Source organism: Pongo abelii, chromosome 7 (assembly GCF_028885655.2).
Source record: "Pongo abelii isolate AG06213 chromosome 7, NHGRI_mPonAbe1-v2.0_pri, whole genome shotgun sequence".
Taxonomy (NCBI): Eukaryota; Metazoa; Chordata; class Mammalia; order Primates; family Hominidae; genus Pongo; species Pongo abelii.
The window spans coordinates 142,930,234-142,950,149 of NC_071992.2; the positions used below are offsets into that span (position 1 = coordinate 142,930,234).

The following is a 19,916-nucleotide window of genomic DNA, read 5'->3' on the forward strand; positions in this document are numbered from 1 at the left end:
CCGAGTAGAGTTTGCTCGAGATTTACACAGAAACCTACCCACAGACACAGAGCTGCTGAATTTATAACAAGGGCTGGATAATTTGTTCTTGTGTGCTAAGATAAAGGTAAACAAATTTCATACTGGAATGTAAGCCCCTAGCTGCAGAAGTCAGGAAAGAGTCCCTGCCCTGTTGCTGAATTGCTGGCTTGGCAAATTATCCTCAGAGGTGTATTTGTTGGAGACTTCATCTAGAGGTCATGCGAGGGCCCAAGATGTGCCTGCGTGCAGAGGAGGGGAACTCTTGCGTTCCTGTGCACGTGGAAGCTCAGAAATGGAAGTAGTCATGGGCCTGGCTATGGTATTTGGAAAATCCCAGAGAACAGCCAGGTCACTTCTGAGAGAAGCCAAGTAACTGTGTGATGCCTGGGCATGATTGAGAAAATATGCGGGGAAATGGAGGTTCCCATTTCAGCCCACACTTGGCCTTGGTCCCACAGTCACACCCACTCTGGACCTGGCTCTGCTGCATGTATTGTTAATAGCAGGTGGTTAAGCGCTCTATATTTCCATAGTTTCTCCTCACACCTGCACAGAAGAAGTACTTACTGTGCCACTGGAACTGGCTTGTTCTGTCTCCTCTGTCACAACTTCTACCTCCAAGGGACAAAGGCAATAATATCTTGATAATCTTTGTATCCCTTATGTCTAAGCATACTCTATAGGTGCTAATAATGTTTACAGAAATAAGGAAGAGGCAAGAACCCTGAGGGTGAGCCTATTTTAGAAATTAAAACAAAAAATGCAATGTAAATTTTGGAAAATTATTATTATCCAATAAAATATCCTATGTGGTGTTTTGCGTATATTTTCTACAATCCTAATTATTCTATAATGTGTTATTATCCCCACTTTCCAGATATTGAGAACTGAGGCTCCAGAAATAAGAAACCCAACCAAGAAAACACATCTTTTATGTAGAGGAACCAGGATGCAATCCTGTGACCGTTAGTCACCCAACCCCAGGTCACCCAAGCTGATGCAAGAGTCCTCATTCCGGTGTATATTGCCGTCCATATTCTTTTTGGTTCTCTCCCAAGTCCAAGCCTAGGTACCATTTCACCCATTTGTAAAATATGGGGGGATTTAGTGTATGGTCCCATAGGCTGCTTGTTAATGGGTGTCAGAAGTGCAGGAGGATGAAGTATGCAGGGAGACTGGGCTTCAAGGCTTGAGCCAAGGCCAGTGTGAGTCCCCCACAAATTAAATGTTGCTGCACAGACTTGGGCACAAGGGAAGCAAATGGGGAGCCAGTCACCAGTACAAGGGACTTCCAGAGGCCTAGGGACTAGGATTCTTTGTTTTGTTTTTTTTTTTTTTTTTGAGATAGAGTTTCACTCTTGTTGCCCAGGCTAGAATGCAATGGCGCTATCTTGGCTCACCGCAACCTCCACCTCCCAGGTTCAAGCAATTCAAGCAATTCCCCTGCTTCAGCCTCCCGAGTAGCTGGGATTGCAGACATGTGCCACTATGCCCGGCTAATTTTGTATTTTTAGTAGAGATGGGGTTTCTCCATTTTAGTCAGTCTGATCTTGAACTCCCGACCTCAGGTGATCCCCCACCTCGGCCTCCCAAAGTGCTGGGATTACAGGCGTGAGCCACCGTGCCCCACCCCATCTAGGATTCTTGAATGGCCAGGCCAGTGGGATGGAGAACACATTGATCCCCAAAGATGGGTGTGGCCAATTTGTGTTCACAGTAAGGCAGACATGTGTGTGTATGACTTGCATGCATGCACAGAGACACAGACACCATGATCAAGGGAGCATTTGTGTGTAGCCAGAGGCACAGGACAAGATCCTTTTATCTTGCAGATAATGTCATTAGAACACTCAGGCTTCCCCACTGTAGGACTTTGCAGGTTATTAAGGTCTCTTATTAGTCTGCCTCCCTCTGTCCTGTTGCTTTCCATATTCTTGGTGCAGATAGTGTAGATAATAATATATTAACCACATTTTGTGGAAAACAGTGAGATAAATATATCCTATGCACTATATATATTTGTATATATGTGTATGCTTTTTTCCTCTTGATTTTTCTATGTACTGTATGGTCTATTTGTAGAAGTTTATCCAAAAAGCTGATAAGCATGGTTGCCTCTGGGTAGGGATTTAAGTTTCAGAGGTAGGAAAGAGAATAACTTTGCATAACATCCTCTTGTATAGTATTTGAATCTTTTAATTATGGGTATGGATTCCTTATTCAAAATGATAAACTAAAAAAATAGCAAACCATGTCAAGTGTCTCTCTTATAGTTGGATGTTTCTGAATTGTGTCCTCTCCACAAATAATTGTTTCTGAATGTGATTAACTCTGAGTGTATTTATGATATGGTTAAAGGCTGTTTTCTCACTTAATGGAAAGAGGTGGACTGACAGAAGACCTTTGGAGGTAAAGAGGATAGAGGTGCTCAAGAGGTAGGCAGTTCCTCCAGTCCGAGCCAAAAACGGCCATACTAACTACTGGGGAATGATGACTGCCAATAATTTCAGCAAATCAGCTACGAAGCTATGAAGAGCTGTGCTCTTCATGTTGACACTTGGCTGAAGTTGCAGTATCTAAGAGTACTGAGAGATTTGAACTGGACTTAGGAAACCGATTTTTTATTTATTATTATTATTTATTTATTTTTGAGACAGAGTTTCGCTGTTGTCACCCAGGCTGGAGTGCACTGGCACGATCTGGACTCACTGCAACCTCCACCTCCCGGGTTCAAGCAATTCTCCTGCCTCAGCCTCCTGAGTAGCTGGGATTACAGGCATGCGCCACCACGCCTGGCTAATTTTTTGTATTTTTAGTAGAGATGGGGTTTACCATGTTGGCCAGGCTGGTCTCAAACTCCTGACCTCAGGTGGTGCACCGGCCTCGGCCTCCCAAAGTGCTGGTATTACAGGTGTGAGCCACCACACCTGGCCTGATTTTTTATTTTTGAAAATGAAATGGCTGCATACGTTAGGATGTTAGTTGCTGGGATGACCTGTGGCCACAGAGCTACTAAGCTGACTTTATGTAGAGAACCAGCTGACTTTCTTTACTACCCGCACTGGGACAGACATGGATGGCATGTTGCTGGTCTCATCTCACTTAATCCTTAAAAAAATCTTATCAAGCAATATCCCTTTTTACCCATGAAGAAATTAAAACCTCAAGGTGTTAGGGGTTAATCAACTAGCCCAAGATCACACAGCTAATAAGGCAGAGTCACCATATAACATCAGGTTCTCTTTGGCTCCAAATGCTCAGCCCTACCCATGATCCAGCACTGCCTTAGAAGAGGAAGAAATAGGACTTAACTGTCCATCAAAAACTGGCAAATAATTTTCTTAAGATAGTGGCTCTTAAACAGTGGCTGCATCAGAATCACCTGCAGGGCGTTATTAAAACACACATTGCTAACTCGGCTTGTAGAGTTTCTGATTTAACAGATTTGGAGTGGGCCCTGAGAATTTGCATTTCTAACAAGTTCTCAGGTAATGCCCTTGCTTCCAGTCAGGGGACTATACTTTAAGAACCACTATGTATTAGTCAATTTTCACCCTGCTATAAAGAACTGCCTAAGACTGGATAATTTATAAAGGAAAGAGGTTTAATTGACTTACAGTTCCCCATGGCTAAGGAGGCCTCAGGAAGCTTATAATCATGGTGGAAGGCAAAGGGGAAGCAGGCATCTTCTTCACAAGACAGAAGCAGAGAGACCGATAGCAGAGAAAACTGCCACTTATAAAATCATCAGATCTTGTGAGAACTTCCTCGCTATCCTGGGAACAGCCTGGGGGAAACCATCCCCATGATCCAATCACCAACCACCAGGTCTCTCCCTTGACACAAAGGGATTACAATTCAAGATGGGATTTGGGTAGGGACACAGAGCCAAACCATATCACACTATCCTAAAGAGATTAGAGTAGGGGCTTACAAAGCTTATTTGGTAATTTCAGGGCCAAATGTGATAGGAACACAGCAATTTAATGCTGTTTATGATTCTTGTCATTATTTCTCTCATGCTCTTGCTTGAATTTTATTTTATTTTCATTTTTATTTTTTTGGAAATGGAGTCTTGCTCTGTCACCCAGACTGGAGTGCAGTGGTGCAATTATGGCTCACTGCAACCTCCGCCTCCTAGGTTCAAGCGGTCCTCCTGCCTCAGCCTCCCAAATAGCTGGGACTACAGACACGCACTACCACGCTTGGCTAATTTTTGTATTTTTAGTAGACATGGGGTTTCACCACATAGGCCAGGCTGGTCTCGAACTCCTGACCTTGTGATTTGCCCGCCTCAGCCTCCCAAAGTGCTGGTACTACAGGTATGAGCCACCGTGCCAAGCCTTGCTTGAGTTTTCATAACTTTTAAAAAGTATCCACATATCTCACTTATTTTAAAGTGAAAGAGGGAAATAAGTTTATGTCTGTGAATGGGCTGGAAAGAATGGGGGATTGGTATACTTTATTTACAGTATGGCATGCAGTGGTGATCACAGAATTCTCCAATGGAAAGACCAAATCATTAGTCACAAGTCTTCTAGTCACAGGGACAGAAATCTATCTCAAGTCATTTCTTTTCAGATTGTATTTGGCTGTATGCAACATACTCCCCCAACCCCCACAACACACACACACACTTTTTTATGAGGCAGGGTCTGGAGTGCCTTATGGTGTGATCTCAGCTCACTGCAACCTCCACCTCCTGGGCTCAAGCGATCCTCCCCTTGGCTTCCAGAGTAGCTCAGACTACAGGCATGCACCACCATGCCCAGCTAATTTTTTTGTATTTTTTTGGAGAGACAGGGTTTCACCATGTTGTCCAGGCTGGTCTCGAACTCCTGGGCTCAAGCAATCCTCCGGCCTTGGTCTCCCAAAGTGGTGGTATTACAGGCATAAGCCAATGCGCCCAGCGAGAACCCACATTAAAGAGGTGTCTTGGAACCAAGTTTCTGTAGTTCTTGTACATTTCTGGAGTAAGATGGTCGCTGTATTGTTTTGTTGAGGGGCATTGCTTTAGCAGCTCAACAATATCAGGTCTGGCATCTCTGTAATTCTTTTTTTTTTTGGAAAGGAAAAGGTAAAGCTGCTTTTATTTACAGACAACATGATCATCTATGCAGAAAATCCTAAGGATTTACAAGAAACGGAGGTACAAGACCTAATATGTGAGTTCAGCAAGGTTGTATGTCTCAAAAAAAAGATACATGGATAAGAAATAACATGAGAAAAGATTCTCAAAAAAACCTCAAATCTCTGACAATAAAAAGAATAAGCACAAATCAATACTCTAACGAATGAAAGGGAAATGTAATTACAGATATAGCAGATTTGTTGTTGTTGTTATTTTTTGATACGGAGTCTCGCTCTGTCGCCCAGGCTGGAGTGCAGTGGTGTGGTCTCAGCTCACTACAACCTCCGACTCCCAGGTTCAAGCGATTCTTCTGCCTCAGACTCCGGAGTACCTGGGATTAGAGGTGCGCACCACCTCACCTGGCTAATTTTTGTATTTTTAGTGGAGACAGGGTTTTGTGGTGTTGGCCAGGCTGGTCTTGAACCCCTGATCTCAGGTGAGCTGCCTGCCTCATCGTCCCAAAGTGCTGGGATTACAGGCGTGAGCCACCACACCCGGCCAGATGGGGTGTGTGTGTGTGTGTGTGTGTGTGTGTGTTGGGTTTTTTTTGTTTGTTTGTTTTTTTGAGACAGGGTCTCACTATATTACCTAGGCTGGAGTGGCACAATCATAACTCACTGCAGCCTTGACCTCCTTGGCCCAAGCGATCTTCCCACTTCAGCCTCCTGAGTAGCTGGGACCACAGGTATGCACCACCACACCCAGCTAATTATTATTATTATTATTATTATTGTTATTATTATTTTTTTTTAGTATTTATTGATCGTTCTTGGGTGTTTCTCGGAGAGGGGGATGTGAAAGGGTCATAGGATAATAGTGGAGAGAAGGTCAGGAGATAAACACATGAACAAAGGTCTCTGGTTTTCCTAGGCAGAGGTCCCTGCGGCCTTCTGCAGTGTTTGTGCCCCTGGGTACTTGAGATTAGGGAGTGGCGATGACTCTTAAAGAGCATGCTGCCTTCAAGCATCTGTTTAACAAAGCACATCTTGCACCGCCCTTAATCCATTTAACCCTGAGTTGACACAGCATATGTTTCAGAGAGCAGGGGGCTGGGGGAAAGGCCATAGATCAATAGCATCCCAAGGCAGAAGAACTTCTCCTAGTCAGAACAAAATGGAGTCTCCTATGCCCACCTCTTTCTACACAGACACAGCAACAATCTGATCTCTCCTTCCTTTCCCCACACCTCCCCCTCTTCTTTTCAACAAAACCGCCATCGTCCTCATGGTCCGCTCCCGATGGTCGCTGTCTCTTCGGAGCTGTTGGGTACACCTCCCAGACAGGGCGGCCGGGCAGAGGCGCTCCTCACCTCCCAGACGGGGCTGCCGGGCAGAGGCGCTCCTCACTTCCCAGAGGGGGCGGCCGGGCAGAGGCGCTCCTCACTTCCCAGACCGGGCGGCCGGGCAGAGACGCTCCTCACTTCCTCCCAGACGGGGTGGCGGCCAGGCAGAGGCGCTCCTCACCTCCTAGACAGGGCAGCCGGGCAGAGGTGCTCCTCACTTCCCACACTGGGCGGCCAGGCAGAGGCGCTCCTCACCTCCCAGACGGGGTGGCCAGGCAGAGGCGCTCCTCACTTCCCAGACGGTGTGGCGGCTGGGCAGAGGCGCTCCTCACTTCCCAGATGGGGCAGCCAGGCAGAGGCGCTCCTCACTTCCTCCCAGACGGGGTGGCAGCCAGGCAGAGGCACTCCTCACTTCCCAGACGGGGTGGCCGGGCAGAGGCGCTCCTCACTTCCCAGATGGGGTGGCTGAGCAGAGGTGCTCCTCATCTCCCAGACGGGGCAGCTGGGCAGAGGCGCTCCTCACTTCCTCCCAGACGGGGTGGCAGCCGGGCAGAGGCACTCCTCACCTCCCAGACGGGGCGGCCGGGCAGAGGCACTCCTCACTTCCCAGACTGGGCGGCCGGGCAGCGGCACTCCTCACTTCCCAGACGGGGTGGCCGGGCAGAGGCGGTCCTCACTTCCTCCCAGATGGGGTGGTCACTGTATTGTTTTGTTGAGGGGCATTGCTTTAGCAGCTCAACAATATCCGGTCTGGCATCTCTGTAATTCTTTAAAAATTTTCTTTTTTACTCCCATTCTGAAAACAGCTGCTGTGGCTCCAGTCATCACATCTGTGTTCTAGTTAAGAAGGCAGAAAGTAAAAAGAGTGTGCTCCATTTTATCAATTGTTCATAACCTCTTTGTAGCTTTAACTGTGTCATATAACCATATCTAGCAGCAAGGAAAATGGACAGGTAAGTATTTACTTGTGTAAATTGCCTCCCTACACAAAATTAGGATTTTTGTTGTCAAGGGAGAAATGATTGGATATGAGGAATGCCCTTATGATCTTGCTTCAGCAGCGTGGGCAAATGCCTTCACAAAAAAGACAAGAATGGATGGCTTTAAGAAAGTTATTTGAGTTAGCTTTTCCTGCGTAACAAGCCATTCCAAATGTGGTGACTGTTTACACTTAAAGTTTAAACAAATATCAATTTGTTTATGAAAGTGTGGATTGGCAGCTTGGACTGGACTCGTCTGGGAGACTTATCTCTGCTCCCTTCAGGGTCAGCTGGGCTTTGTGTTATATCTGTGACTTCAGCCAGATGATGGGGATAGTTGGAGTGGTTAGGATATCTGGGCCTTTCTTTCTACATGGTTTCTTCTCCTATAGTCACCTTCTTCACATGATGGCAGAAAGGTCTCCTATTATTGAGTGACGAATGACTCCAAAACTTGATGAATAAGCTGCCACCATTTTATTTGCTCATAACTCTGTGGGTCATCATTTCAGGTGAAGCTCAGTTTGATGGTTCTTCTTCTGGGCTCTCCTGGTGTCTTCCATGTGGCTTAACTGAGGCTGAATGGTCTATGATGCTCTTACTGGCCATGGTCCATTGATGTCTGGCAGTTGGTGCTAGGTATTGACTGGGCCACCTCTTGCCAGCAGGCTAGCCTGGGCTTCTTCACGTGGTGAAGAGGTTTGAACAGCAGCAAGAGAAAAGGTAAGTTTCAATGCCTAAGTGCTTTTCAAGCCTCTACTTGCATCATATTTGCTGATGTCCCACTGGCCCAAGCAAGCCACATGGCCAAGCCCAAAATCGACGTGGGAGGGGACTATGCAAGGGGGCATCTACAAGGAGACGTACTTTCTTGGGGACCATTATTCTACCAATCCACCACATAAGCCTCAAACCAATGACTTGAATGTCAACAGGGATCTCCTTATCTTGTCATTGCTTTTCTCTGCAAGTCCTCTTCATTCCTTTAGATACACCCCTTTCCCCAGGGTAGGAACCACCGCTGCCCTTAGCTCTAGAAATCACTTTCTCAGCTTCCCACTCAGGTGCTGGGAAGCACACTGACTAGCCTGACATGGTCTGATGCCTGTCCTGAGGCTAAGTAATCGGGATACTATTATCACCAATTTCCACTGTAACTACGTGTTTGGATGGGGTTGTAGAAGGAACGGTTTTGGAGCCACCATCCTAAAAATGAGGTGGTACCTGTTGCGGGGTCAGGGACCCCAAACGGAGGGACCGGCTGAAGAACGTGGATTGTGAAGATTTCATGGACATTTATTAGTTCCCCAAATTAATACTTTTATAATTTCTTATGCCTGTCTTTACTGCAATCTCTAAACATAAATTGTGAAGATTTCATGGACACTTATCACTTCCCCAGTCAATACCCTTGTGATTTCCTATGCCTGTCTTTACTTTAATCTCTTAATCCTGTCAGCTGAGGAAGATGTATGTCATCTCAGGACCATGTGATAATTGCGTTAACTGCACAAATTGTAGAGCTTGTGTGTTTGAACAAATATGAAATCTGGGCACCTTGAAAAAAGAACAGGATAACAGCAATTGTTCAGGGAATAAGACAGATAACCTTAAACTCTGACCGGTGAGCCGGGTGGAACAGAGCCATATTTCTCTTCTTTCAAAAGCAAGTGGGAGAAATATCGCTGGATTCTTTTTCTCAGCAAGGAACATCTCTGGGAAAGAGAATATGCACCTGGGGGTATTCGTCTACAGACGGCCCCCCTGGGTGTGGCCATATTTTATGGTCTGTAGACTGTAGGGGTGAAATAGACCCCAGTCTCCCGTAGCACTCCCAGGCTTATTAGGAAGAGGAAATTCCCACCTAATAAATTTTGGTCAGACCGGTTGCTCTCAAAACCCTGTCTCCTGATAAGATGTTATCAATGACAATGGTGCCCGAAACTTCATTAGCAATTTTAATTTCACCCCGGTCCTGTGGTCCTGTGATCTCACCCTGCCTCCATTTGCCTTGTGATATTCTATTACCTTGTGAAGTACTTGATGTCTGTGATCCACACCCTATTCGTATACTCCCTCCCCTTTTGAAACTCCCTAATAAAAACTTGCTGGTTTTTGCAGCTTGTGGGGCATCATGGAACCTACCAACATGTGATGTCTCCCCCGGATGCCCAGCTTTAAAATTTCTCTCTTTTGTACTCTTTCCCTTTATTTCTCAAGCTGGCCGACACTTAGGGAAAATAGAAAAGAACCTACATGACTATCGGGGCTGGTTCCCCGATAGGTGCCCCTGGAATAACAAAGACATACTGGCCAGACAAGACCCACAGATGGAATTAGGGACCATTTGAACAGGAAACCCCACAGATTGTATTTCTGGAGGTTTTTGTTTTGTTAGTTGGTTGAAAGGATCTGGTTTTAATAAGAATTTAAGCTAGTTTAAATTCAATTTATATCATTTTCCAAAACATTACCTTATTAAACAAAGCTATACATTTTATTTATTTATTTATTTTAGAAAAAGATGCAGACTAGCATCTGATGCTGGCCCCAACGGGAAACCTAGCTGGGTGTTCTTTGTGGCAAATATACAATAGTGATTGCGTTCTTGTCTCATTCTCCCTTTCCTGAAACTGTGCTGGGAAGACAGAACGGAAAAAGGCATTAATTGGCATTAACTGGCACATCAATGAAGGCCTGAACTGGCACATCAGTCACATCAGGGAGGGTTTATTTCTTCCTCCAATCCTGTTAAAAGTTTAAGAGCATGCAACGGATGTTCCACCTTGTACTCTGTGGATATGTGGGATTTGTGGCAAGCAGAAATGTCTGGGATGGCCTCGGCCACAGGGCCTCTGATAGAGGCCTTTCTCTGCATCTCATTGAGGTTCTCCATCAATCATGGGCAGTGTCAGGGCCCACCCTTGCCTTAATTTAACTGGGGTGAAGGAAAGTAAAGAGAGAGTGCCTGAGAGTGAAGGAATGCTGGCCTTGGGGAATGCGATCCAATTCCATAAATAGCAGAGATTCCTGAAAGGCTTTGAGGCAAGCTCTGACAGGTAGCCATGGCGATGCGGTACCTCTTGGCTCCCTGCTGCCAGAGAGAGGCTGCTTGCTGTCTCTTCTCAGGGGCCTGTGCTGGCATGCCTGGGCTTATTTCAGAAACTCTCCTAGACACAGAGACTGCTCAGAAGCATACCCTTAATTGATGGAGCCAGCTCTTCTCTGCCTTGGTGCCCTGCAGCATTTCACTGGCACCCTTCTGCCCAGCAAACACTTGCCAGTAATTGTGGGGCCGCCTCTGTTAGTTAACAGGCTGTGGTTTGCCTTCAAGGGGTTCGTGAGTTCTTCTTGTGTTCTTTGGTGACAATTATGTTGTGTTTATCAGCAGGATGACTGAGGGGTCTTGTCTGTGACTTTGGAAGATTAAGGCAATCTGACTTCACCTATTCCCAATTCAGAATTCTGGCTTCCTCCTCCCTGCACAACTGGGGCTTGTATCCCCTCTGGTTATCAGTGGTATCTTGGGGACCTGGGAAGAGGAAAGTGGGATCTGAGATGTGTCTGTGGGTGCAAAAGTGGATGGATTAGGACAGCACTCCTACTTCAACTGGCATCCCTGTTTTGTTTGTTTGTTTGTTTGTTTCTGAGACAGAGTCTTGCTCTTTCACCCAGGCTGGAGTGCAGTGGCACTATCTCGGCTCACTGCAACCTCTGCCTCCTGGGTTCAAGTGATTCTTGTGCCTCAGCCTCCCAAGTGGCTGGGACTACAGGCATGTGCTACCACATCCAGCTGATTTTTGTATTTTTCACAAAGATGGGGTTTTGCCATGTTTGGCCTTGCTAGTCTTGAATTTCTGGCCTCAGGTGATCCACTCGCCTCGGCCTCCCAAAGTGCTGGGATTAGAGATGTGAGCCACCATGCCCAGCCCAGCATCCCTCTGAGAGACAGGACTAGCTGGATTTCCTAGGCCGACTAAGAATCCCTAAGCCTAGCTGGGAAGGTGGACCGCCCCCACCTTTAACACAGGGCTTGCAACTTAGCTCACACCCGACCAATCAGGTAGTAAAGAGAGCTCACTAAAATGCTAATTAGGCAAAAACGGGAGGTAAAGAAATAGCCAATCATCTATTGCCTGAGAGCACAGTGGGAGGGACAATGATCAGGATATAAACCCAGGCATTTGAGCCAGCAGTGGCTACCCCCTTTGGGTCCCTTCCCTTTATGTGAGAGCTCTGTTTTCACTCCATTAAATCTTGCAACTGCACAGTCTTCTGGTCTGGGTTTGTTATGGCTCGAGCTGAGCTTTTGCTCGCTGTCCGCCACTGCTGCTTGCCACTGTCGCAGACCCACCATTGACTTCACCCCTCCAGATCTGGCAGGGTGTCCGCTGTGTTTCTGATCCAGCGAGGTGCCCATTGCCACTCCTGTTCGGGCTAAAGGCTAGCCATTGTTCCTGCATGGCTAAGTGCCCAGGTTCATCCTAATTGAGCTGAACACTAGTCGCTGGGTTCCACAGTTCTCTTCCATGACCCATGGCTTCTAATAGAGCTATAACACTCACCGCATGGCCCAAGGTTCCATTCCTTGGAATCCGTGAGGCCAAGAACCCCAGGTAAGAGAACAAGAGGCTTGCCACCATCTTGGGAGCAGCTGCCACCATCTTGGGAGCTCTGGGAGCAAGGATGGGTTCAAGTGATTCTTGTGCTTCAGCCTCCCAAGTGGCTGGGACTACAGGCATGTGCTACCACATCCAGTTATTTTTGTATTTTTAATAAAGACGGGTTTTTGCCATGTTGGCCTTGCTAGTCTTGAACTTCTGGCCTCAGGTGGTCCACCCACCTCAGCCTCCCAAAGTGCTGGGATTACAGGCATGAGCCACCACGCCCAGCTCGGCATCCTTGAACCTGGGAGGTCGAGGTTGCAGTGAGCCAAGATTTTTGGCCACTACCCTCCAGTCTGGGTGACAGAGTGAGACTCCATCTAAAACAAACAAACAAACAAACAAAAAACCAAAAAAAAACACAAGAGTTTATGGTTTACATTAGTATTCGCTCTTGATATACATTCTCTGAGTTTTGACAAACACATAAAGCTATGTATCCGTCATCATAGTATCATAGAGAATAGTTTTACTGCCCTAAAAATGTCCTATGCTTGGCCTATTTACCCCTTCCTCCTTCTCTATCAGCTCCTGGCAACCACTGATTTCTTTCTGTCTCCATAGTTTTGCCTTTTATTTATTTATTTTTTTAACTTTATAATTTCAAACTATATTTAAAGACTATGGTAATGCAAACAGGATGCAATGTGCAAAAAATATACAAAAAAAACCAATGGAACAGAAACCACTACTGACACATTTCAGACATGATGCAAAAAGAGAATGTAAAAAATAGTTCAACCTAGAGTTCCTCAAAAGTATGCAGATATTTGTGTGTTCCCCAAAACAACGGAAAAGCAGTCAGATTGTGCAGTCTCTTATCTACCATGAAGAGGATTTTTGGCTCTCACCGTAAACTTGAAAGAAGATCACCAAAGGGAAAGTAGAATCCTTAGAGAATTTAAAAGCATAAGACAGAAGATGCCCTATGAGAGAGCAAAATAAAAAAACTCAGGCTTCCCAGACATTATTTTCTTCGGAGCACAGCTTCCCAAATCAAATTTTAAGGACTGGCTTTCTCCTTGACCTTTGGACTTCCCATCTGTGTCCTCTGTTGTATTCACTTTTGCTCCCACCCAGTGGGGCTTTGGCTACCATCTCATGTCCCTTCATATTCCAAGGCTCTTTTTTTTTTTTTTTTTTTTTTTTTTTTTTGGCTGCAGTCAAGTGATCAGGTCTGGCTTAGAGACAGTAATACCCAGGAAGACCAAGTTTCTGTAGTCCATTAGCATCGCATTTCCGTATAAATTCCGCTGTGCAGTGTCCAGGCATTGCCACTCCAGAGACAATTCTGTGTCCATAAATGTCAATGGTTCCATTTCTAGGCTTCCAGGGGGTCCTGACATCTTAGCTGTGGATCTCCCAATACCTGCAGGTAACAGAGCTACAATGGAGCCACAAAGGCTGGGCCTTTAGGAGCAGTCAGTTTTGCCTTTTGTAGAGTATTATATAATTGCAGTTACTTAGCATGTAGACTTTTCACACTGGCTTCTTTCACTTAGCAATTTAAGGCTCCTTCATGTCTTCCTGGCTTGCTAGCTCATTTAAAAAAATCATTAATATCCCAGTGTATGGATATACCATCATTTTTTGGATGTAGATTATTAAAAGAGATTTTCTACAAAAAGTACATTTAAAAATTGTCAGTCTAGTGTTTATGGTTTTCTTTCATGAGGTGGCCAGGATGTGGGATAGGTCAACCTGTAGGTATAGTGCCCATGGAAACAGATGTGGGGGTGGAATGAGAATGATTGCTTCATGGAAAACAAAACAAAACAACAATACACACACACACACACACACACACACACACACACACCATCCATTTAAAATGGCTGGTGTTGGGGGAAGAACAATGGACCAAGAACGAGGATGTGACTCAGTATGATTTAGCAGAGACTGAAAATTTGTTCATTCATTCATCACTAATTTATTCATTCAACACTGATTTACAGAACACCTGACTCTATGACGTCATACTTGGCCCTAGGAATGGAATAATGAACACAGCAGATAAATGGAACTGATAAATGGAACTTTCAAGAGAGTCAGGCATTCGCCAAAGAGTCACACTAATGAATATGTGATTACAATTGGAGTAAAGTGCTCGGAAGGAAGGAAAACTTGGCCTCTCTTGGAGGGTCAAGGAAAGTTCCTAGAGGAAAGGGCACTTGAGCTGAAATCTTAAGGTTGACCAAAAGTTGACTTAGGGGATGGAAGAAGTTGCTGGGCCTGTGACTGGTTCAACCAGCATCTTGCTTAACAGCCCCTTCTCCGTTGTCTTCTCCATGGGGCAACTCTATTGAGGAATGCAGCTCTTCTTAGAATAACTGAAGCATATGCTGGGTATTATCCTCTAATACCAACCCAAATTGCTGCCAAAGTATCTCCAAGCAATAAAGGAAGACAAGAGGGCAATAGTTAATGAAGCTCTATTTATTTATTTATTTATTTATTTATTTATTTTGCTACATCCTCTGTTTCCAATTTCCTCCAACACATATTTTGAGAAATTATGATGTTTCAAATATAGGGTTTTTTAAATTAAATGAAATATGTAGTCTGTCTTTGAGTCAACATATAATTGCATAATGCACTCTCTTGATGGCAGCTCTCCCAGGGTCCTCTGGGGACATCCATGTGTCTGTTCATCCTGCAATATATATTGAGTGCTGTGTGCTGGGCCAGGGATGTGGGGATGAAAGAGACACATGATCCACCTACACGGACCTTACTTTCTAGTGCAGGGGACAACTCGTAAACGTAATTCAGTGCAGTGAGCTCTAAGAAAGGGACAAGAGGTAATAGAACTGTTTGGAAGAAGGCACTGTGGAAAGGCCTTGCCTAAAATCTGTTTTGCTTTAAGCAGAGGAAGTAGACCTCTTCCTATTTTACAGGAAAATCATTTATGGAAATGTATGTAACTATTTAAGCTAAAATATTCTCTTTCACTTAATCTGAAGCCTGAGATGATAAATTTCTCACTGTGGAAGAAGCTTCAGTGTCCCAGCATTAAATAAAGATCATTCAGCCTCCCAAAGTGGAAGTCAAAAGCCAATATGCAGAGGTCAGTCTAGCTCAGATGCAAGCCACATTGTTATTTATTTCTTGCTGTGGATTCTCTTGGTGTCTTCTGAAAAAAAAAAATAGATATTTGGGGAACTTACGTATCCCGGATTTTTCTTTTGAACTGAAGTCAACCACTGTCTGCCCTTGCTATGTTTGGTTGTTTTAAGTAAGGCTCTGTCTCAATGGCATCACCTCTAGGCTCAGCCAGGGCAATTAGAGAAATGTCTCTGCCTTGGACTTCATTTCCAAACAGGATTTGAATGTGGGTGAGATCTGACAGCTGCTCATAGCCTCTTGGTACCAGCAGATGTTCTGTCCCAACAACATAGGCTGACTCCAGGATGAGAGGACAGCAGGTTCAATGAAAATGCCCGTCTTCCCTCCCCTCCTTCCATCTGCCTTATAAAGAGGTTGACAGGTGGGCATTGACAGTGGCAGCAAACCACCCACACTGTTTAGTTCTGCCCACTGCACTTTTCCACGAGGAGTCCCTCAAGGATGCAACTCCCAGGCCTCCCAGCTTGTCTGCCTTGTCCAGAACTGTTTTTTGCTGCTCAGTGTAGCAGCTAAGAACTTGAGCTCTGGATTTTGACAAATCTGGCTTTGAAATTCAGCTTTGCTGCTAACTAGCTGTGGGGCCTTACACAAGTTACTTTATTTCCCTGTATTGCCTGTAAAATGGGTATAATAATAGTACCTATATATCAGGATCCCAATAGGAAATAGGAACAAATTATAAATGTGTAGAAGTGGTTGAGAAAACCACAAAAGATAGTGAGATACCCAAGGTTAGAGCAGCAGATCTGTGACTTTCTCTAAGCCAATATCTAAGAGGAGAGATAGAAATTACAGGAACCTAGAGAAGACAAGAGGTACTTAGAAAAGCCCTCTTTGAGAAAAGCCATGGCTTTTATCAGAAATGACTTTACAGAGGGGAAATCTGACCTTATTTTACTTTCTTTCTCCAAAATCCTGCTCTCCTGAAGCTCCCTGCTGGTCAAACCCAACACAAAGCCAGAGGGCATGGGAGCAGGTGATAAAATCTGTACAGAGCAGCCTCCAGGGTAGAGTGAGACAAATGGAAAAGGGTGTGGAAATGGCTGTGGAGGGCAAGTGGAAGACATCCGGCACAAACCAACTCACAGCCTTGCTGAGCTGATTAAATAATGTAATGACATTAAGGGCTTAGCACATTTCCTGTCACCAAGTATTTAATGAAAGTCAGCTATGACTATTAGCATTGCTGTTTGCTGGATCTAAGTGAGTTGCCAATGCTTTAGGGTTAAGGACATGAAGCAGGACTTAACTGGAGCAACAGAGGGCCATACATGTGGCCCCCACACAAGCCCAGGTAATGACAAGTTTGTGCTTCTTTTGGTATCAAAATAAAATTAGGTTTGTGGCCGGGTGTGGTGGCTCATGCCTGTAATCCCAGCCACTTTGGGAGGCTGAGGTGGGTGGATCGTTTGAACTCAGGAGTTTGAGACCACCTGGGCAACAAGGCGAAACCCTCTACAAAAAAAAAAAAAACAAACACACCACAAAAATTAGAAAAATTAGCTGGGTGTGGTGGCGCGCACGTGAAGTCCCAGCTACTCGGGGGCTGAGGTGGGAGGAACACCTGAGCCTTGGGAGCTTGAGGCTGCAGTGAGCTGTGATTGGGCCACTGCACTCCAGCCTGGGTGACAGAGTGAGACCCTGTCTCAAAAAATAAATAAAGAAAATTAAGTTTTTTTCTCCTCCCCTGAGAAATGCTCAAATATTTATTTCTTCCACTCTTTTCCACGTCTTTCACCTGTACCATCTTTTCTTGTCTTTCCTGTTAGCATGTGAACATGCTGTTATGAAGAAAATGTCCTTTAAGCTACTATTCACCAATGTAAGCATTCTCAAAAGAGTAAGGATTCTTTGGATTATTGGAGGGACAGGAAATGGGGCCTCAAAGTGCCAAGATGCAGGTGTGTGTGGGATGTAGATGTGAGCTGTTAGCACCATGGGGGCTGATATTTTAGAAACAGGTCCACTCCTGACCTTGGTATTAACAGACTTTCCACATGGTTATCTTTCTGCCCTTTACTTTCTGTGTGACCACGAACAAGTCCTATTACCTGGATTTCTGTAAATTGTCAGCCTTACTTCACAAAAATATTCCACAGATTAAAAATGACACAAAACACGTGGGTCTTTTTGAATGAAGAAGGTAGCTTGCCTTCCTACTGCCTGTATCTATTTTCTGGGCTGGGAGGCTGTCTGGACTGTCATGGGGGAAAAAAAAAGAGGGTCAGGAGAGCAGAAAGAATGGGAGGAAGAGAGATGCTTCAGATAGATAACCCCATGGTCCTCAAGGCGAGGGACGCAGAAGAAAATGGCTGGAGAAGAGAGGGCGGGGAACATATTGAGTTGAAAGGCTTCAGTGGGAGGCAGCACGGCAAAGGAGACAAGCACAGCCTTTGGTCCCATTAGTCCAGATGGGGTTGCCACCCAGTCCCACCTCTTATTGGTATGAACTTGGATAAGCTGCGTCATCTCTTTGATCTTCAGTTTCCTTGTTTGTTATGATGAGATAAGAAAAAGAAAATTACGCATGCAAAAGGCTAGTGGATGCTCGATAAATGGCTCTTCCTCTTGAAATCCCTTTTATTTTATTTTACTTTATTTTAAAAGCATCCATTAATGCACCCATAATAGGGAACCAGAGATAGTTCACAGGATTCTCTGATTTATTAAATCAACACCAACAGAAAATAGAAATCGTTCCCAATTCTATCTACACTCAAGTGCCATGGCAAAGCACATCTCTGAAAATGTCCTCTAGGTTCCCTGCTCCATGCATGGCTCCTGCTGATCCTCTCTCTGAAAAGCTGCCTTCCCACCTGTCTGTCTGTTGCCATCAAATCCTCCCTCTCATTTCTCCTTTGTCTATCATTCTGTAGAGCTGTGTTCATATCTCAATTAAAGAGCTCATCACCCTGTGATGCTAGAATCTGCCCGCAGGCTCCCAGTTAGGCTGAGCCCTCTCTTCAGGTAGCATCTGAGCAGACACATGTATAGAGCTTCTGGGTGCCAGACACTGTGTCACTATGCTTCCTATACATGCCATCTCATTGACTCACATCTGTACTGTTACCTCCATTTTAAGGATACAGAAACTGAGGCATCCAAAGTTTTAGCTTTTAGCCTGGGCAACATGGTGAAACCCCATCTTTATAAAAATAGAAAAACTGTCTGGGCATGCTGGTGCACGCCTGTAGTCCCAGCTACTTGTGAGGCTGAGGTTGGAGAATCACTTGAGCCTGGGAGGCGGAGGTTGCAGTGAGCCGAGACTGCGCCACTGCACTCCAGGCTGGGCAACAGAGCGAGACCTTGTTTCAAAAAGAAGAAGAAAAAAGTTTTAGCTTTTTACCTAAGGCCTCAAAGGTGCAGGTAGCATAGCCAAGATTCGAACCTGGTCTGCCTCAAGAGTCTGTGTTTCTTTTCCCTCCACACTAGTCATGTTATTAGCTCCAGGTGCAATACCTGCCTCATAGTATGTCTTCAAGAAATGCTTATTGGATTAGCTGAAATAAACACCCAAAGCTATACTTAGAAACTTTTAGCTTTATGAACTATATATTCTTATTTGAAGAAAATGGCGTTTTAACAAATTTGAAGAGGTATAAGAGAAAGCCAGGCTTAACGCTTAGTCATCTTGCTGTTTCATATAAGACAGTTTATACAGGATCCTTTTTACATGCGGAAAATTACTTCACCACGGATAGAACCTACAATCAGATGCACACCACACTACACCCATGCTGATGCTCCTTTTCCTAGGTAGAGATAAACTGGGTTTGCATGGGGAGTAAGATGCCAGCACATCTCTCTGTGCTGATGTAAGGAAATTCCAATAACTCACATTTAGAATGTTGCATTGGGTGGAAGCGGCTGAGGGCTGCACAGAAGAGTGAGATAAATGTTACCAGCAATGGACTTGACTGCAGTGTAACCCAAGGTCACTGGGAGGCCAGAGCAGAATCAGGGAAGGAAAGTTGGCCCCTCGAGCCAGCTAAGCCTCGAGCAAGCTCCTATCTTTCGGCCTTCCCATGCAGTGGAGCTGTGAGCTGTGACTGTCCTTAGCAACCCTGCCCTGTTCCTCCTCAACAGGAAGGGAACGATCTTGCTGCCAGGCAGGCAAAGCAACCCTGGAGTGACCCTCATTCCTCCTTGCCCACACAACCCACCTCCCCAGTCATACAAAAGAAGCTTTCAGAACCTGGTTACCTAGAGTTGAACTTTTCAACAAGGCTTTTTTTTTTTTTTTTTTTTTTCCCTTTAAGCTCCACAGCTAAAATACCAGAGCTCACCGTTGCTAAGATTAAGGATTTTCTCCTCTCTTTTCTCCCTCAGCTCAGTTTCCGTTGGCTGGGAAAGACCAAGAGATGGATTACTGTTCCCTTGCCAAATGGAGAGGGGTGCTTGAGTGTCCGGGGGCTTTCAGTGGGATTAGACATTATTCAGGCTTGTGCTAATAATAGTCATTATTTACTCCTCAGGCTCTCACAAAAGTCACCGCGTTTGTGTAGGTAACTAAGGCCTACTGAAACCAGTCAGCCCTAAGTGCACACAGGAGAACCATGGAGTTGGAGGAAAAGGTAATTTAACATGAATATTTATATACTCTACAAACCACGTGCCATGATTCACTCAGCTTATTTTCATTTTATGCATTTTCTTCCCATTTGCAGTCTTTATTTGTTGCAAAGTTAAGGCTGTTAGCAAAATGACACATT

The 19,916-nt window shown here is 45.1% G+C and overlaps 1 long non-coding RNA gene across 3 annotated transcripts in view; it reads left to right on the forward strand.

The window, feature by feature from the left end:
• LOC129047538 (uncharacterized) overlaps positions 1–19,916 on the forward strand; it is a 165,002-nt gene that overhangs the window by 18,792 nt on the left and 126,294 nt on the right. For all 3 annotated transcript variants that reach the window (XR_008509284.2, XR_010141300.1, XR_008509283.2), the window contains exon 2: positions 19,680–19,778. This is a non-coding gene — a long non-coding RNA (uncharacterized LOC129047538). The remainder of the gene's footprint in view (positions 1–19,679; positions 19,779–19,916) is intronic.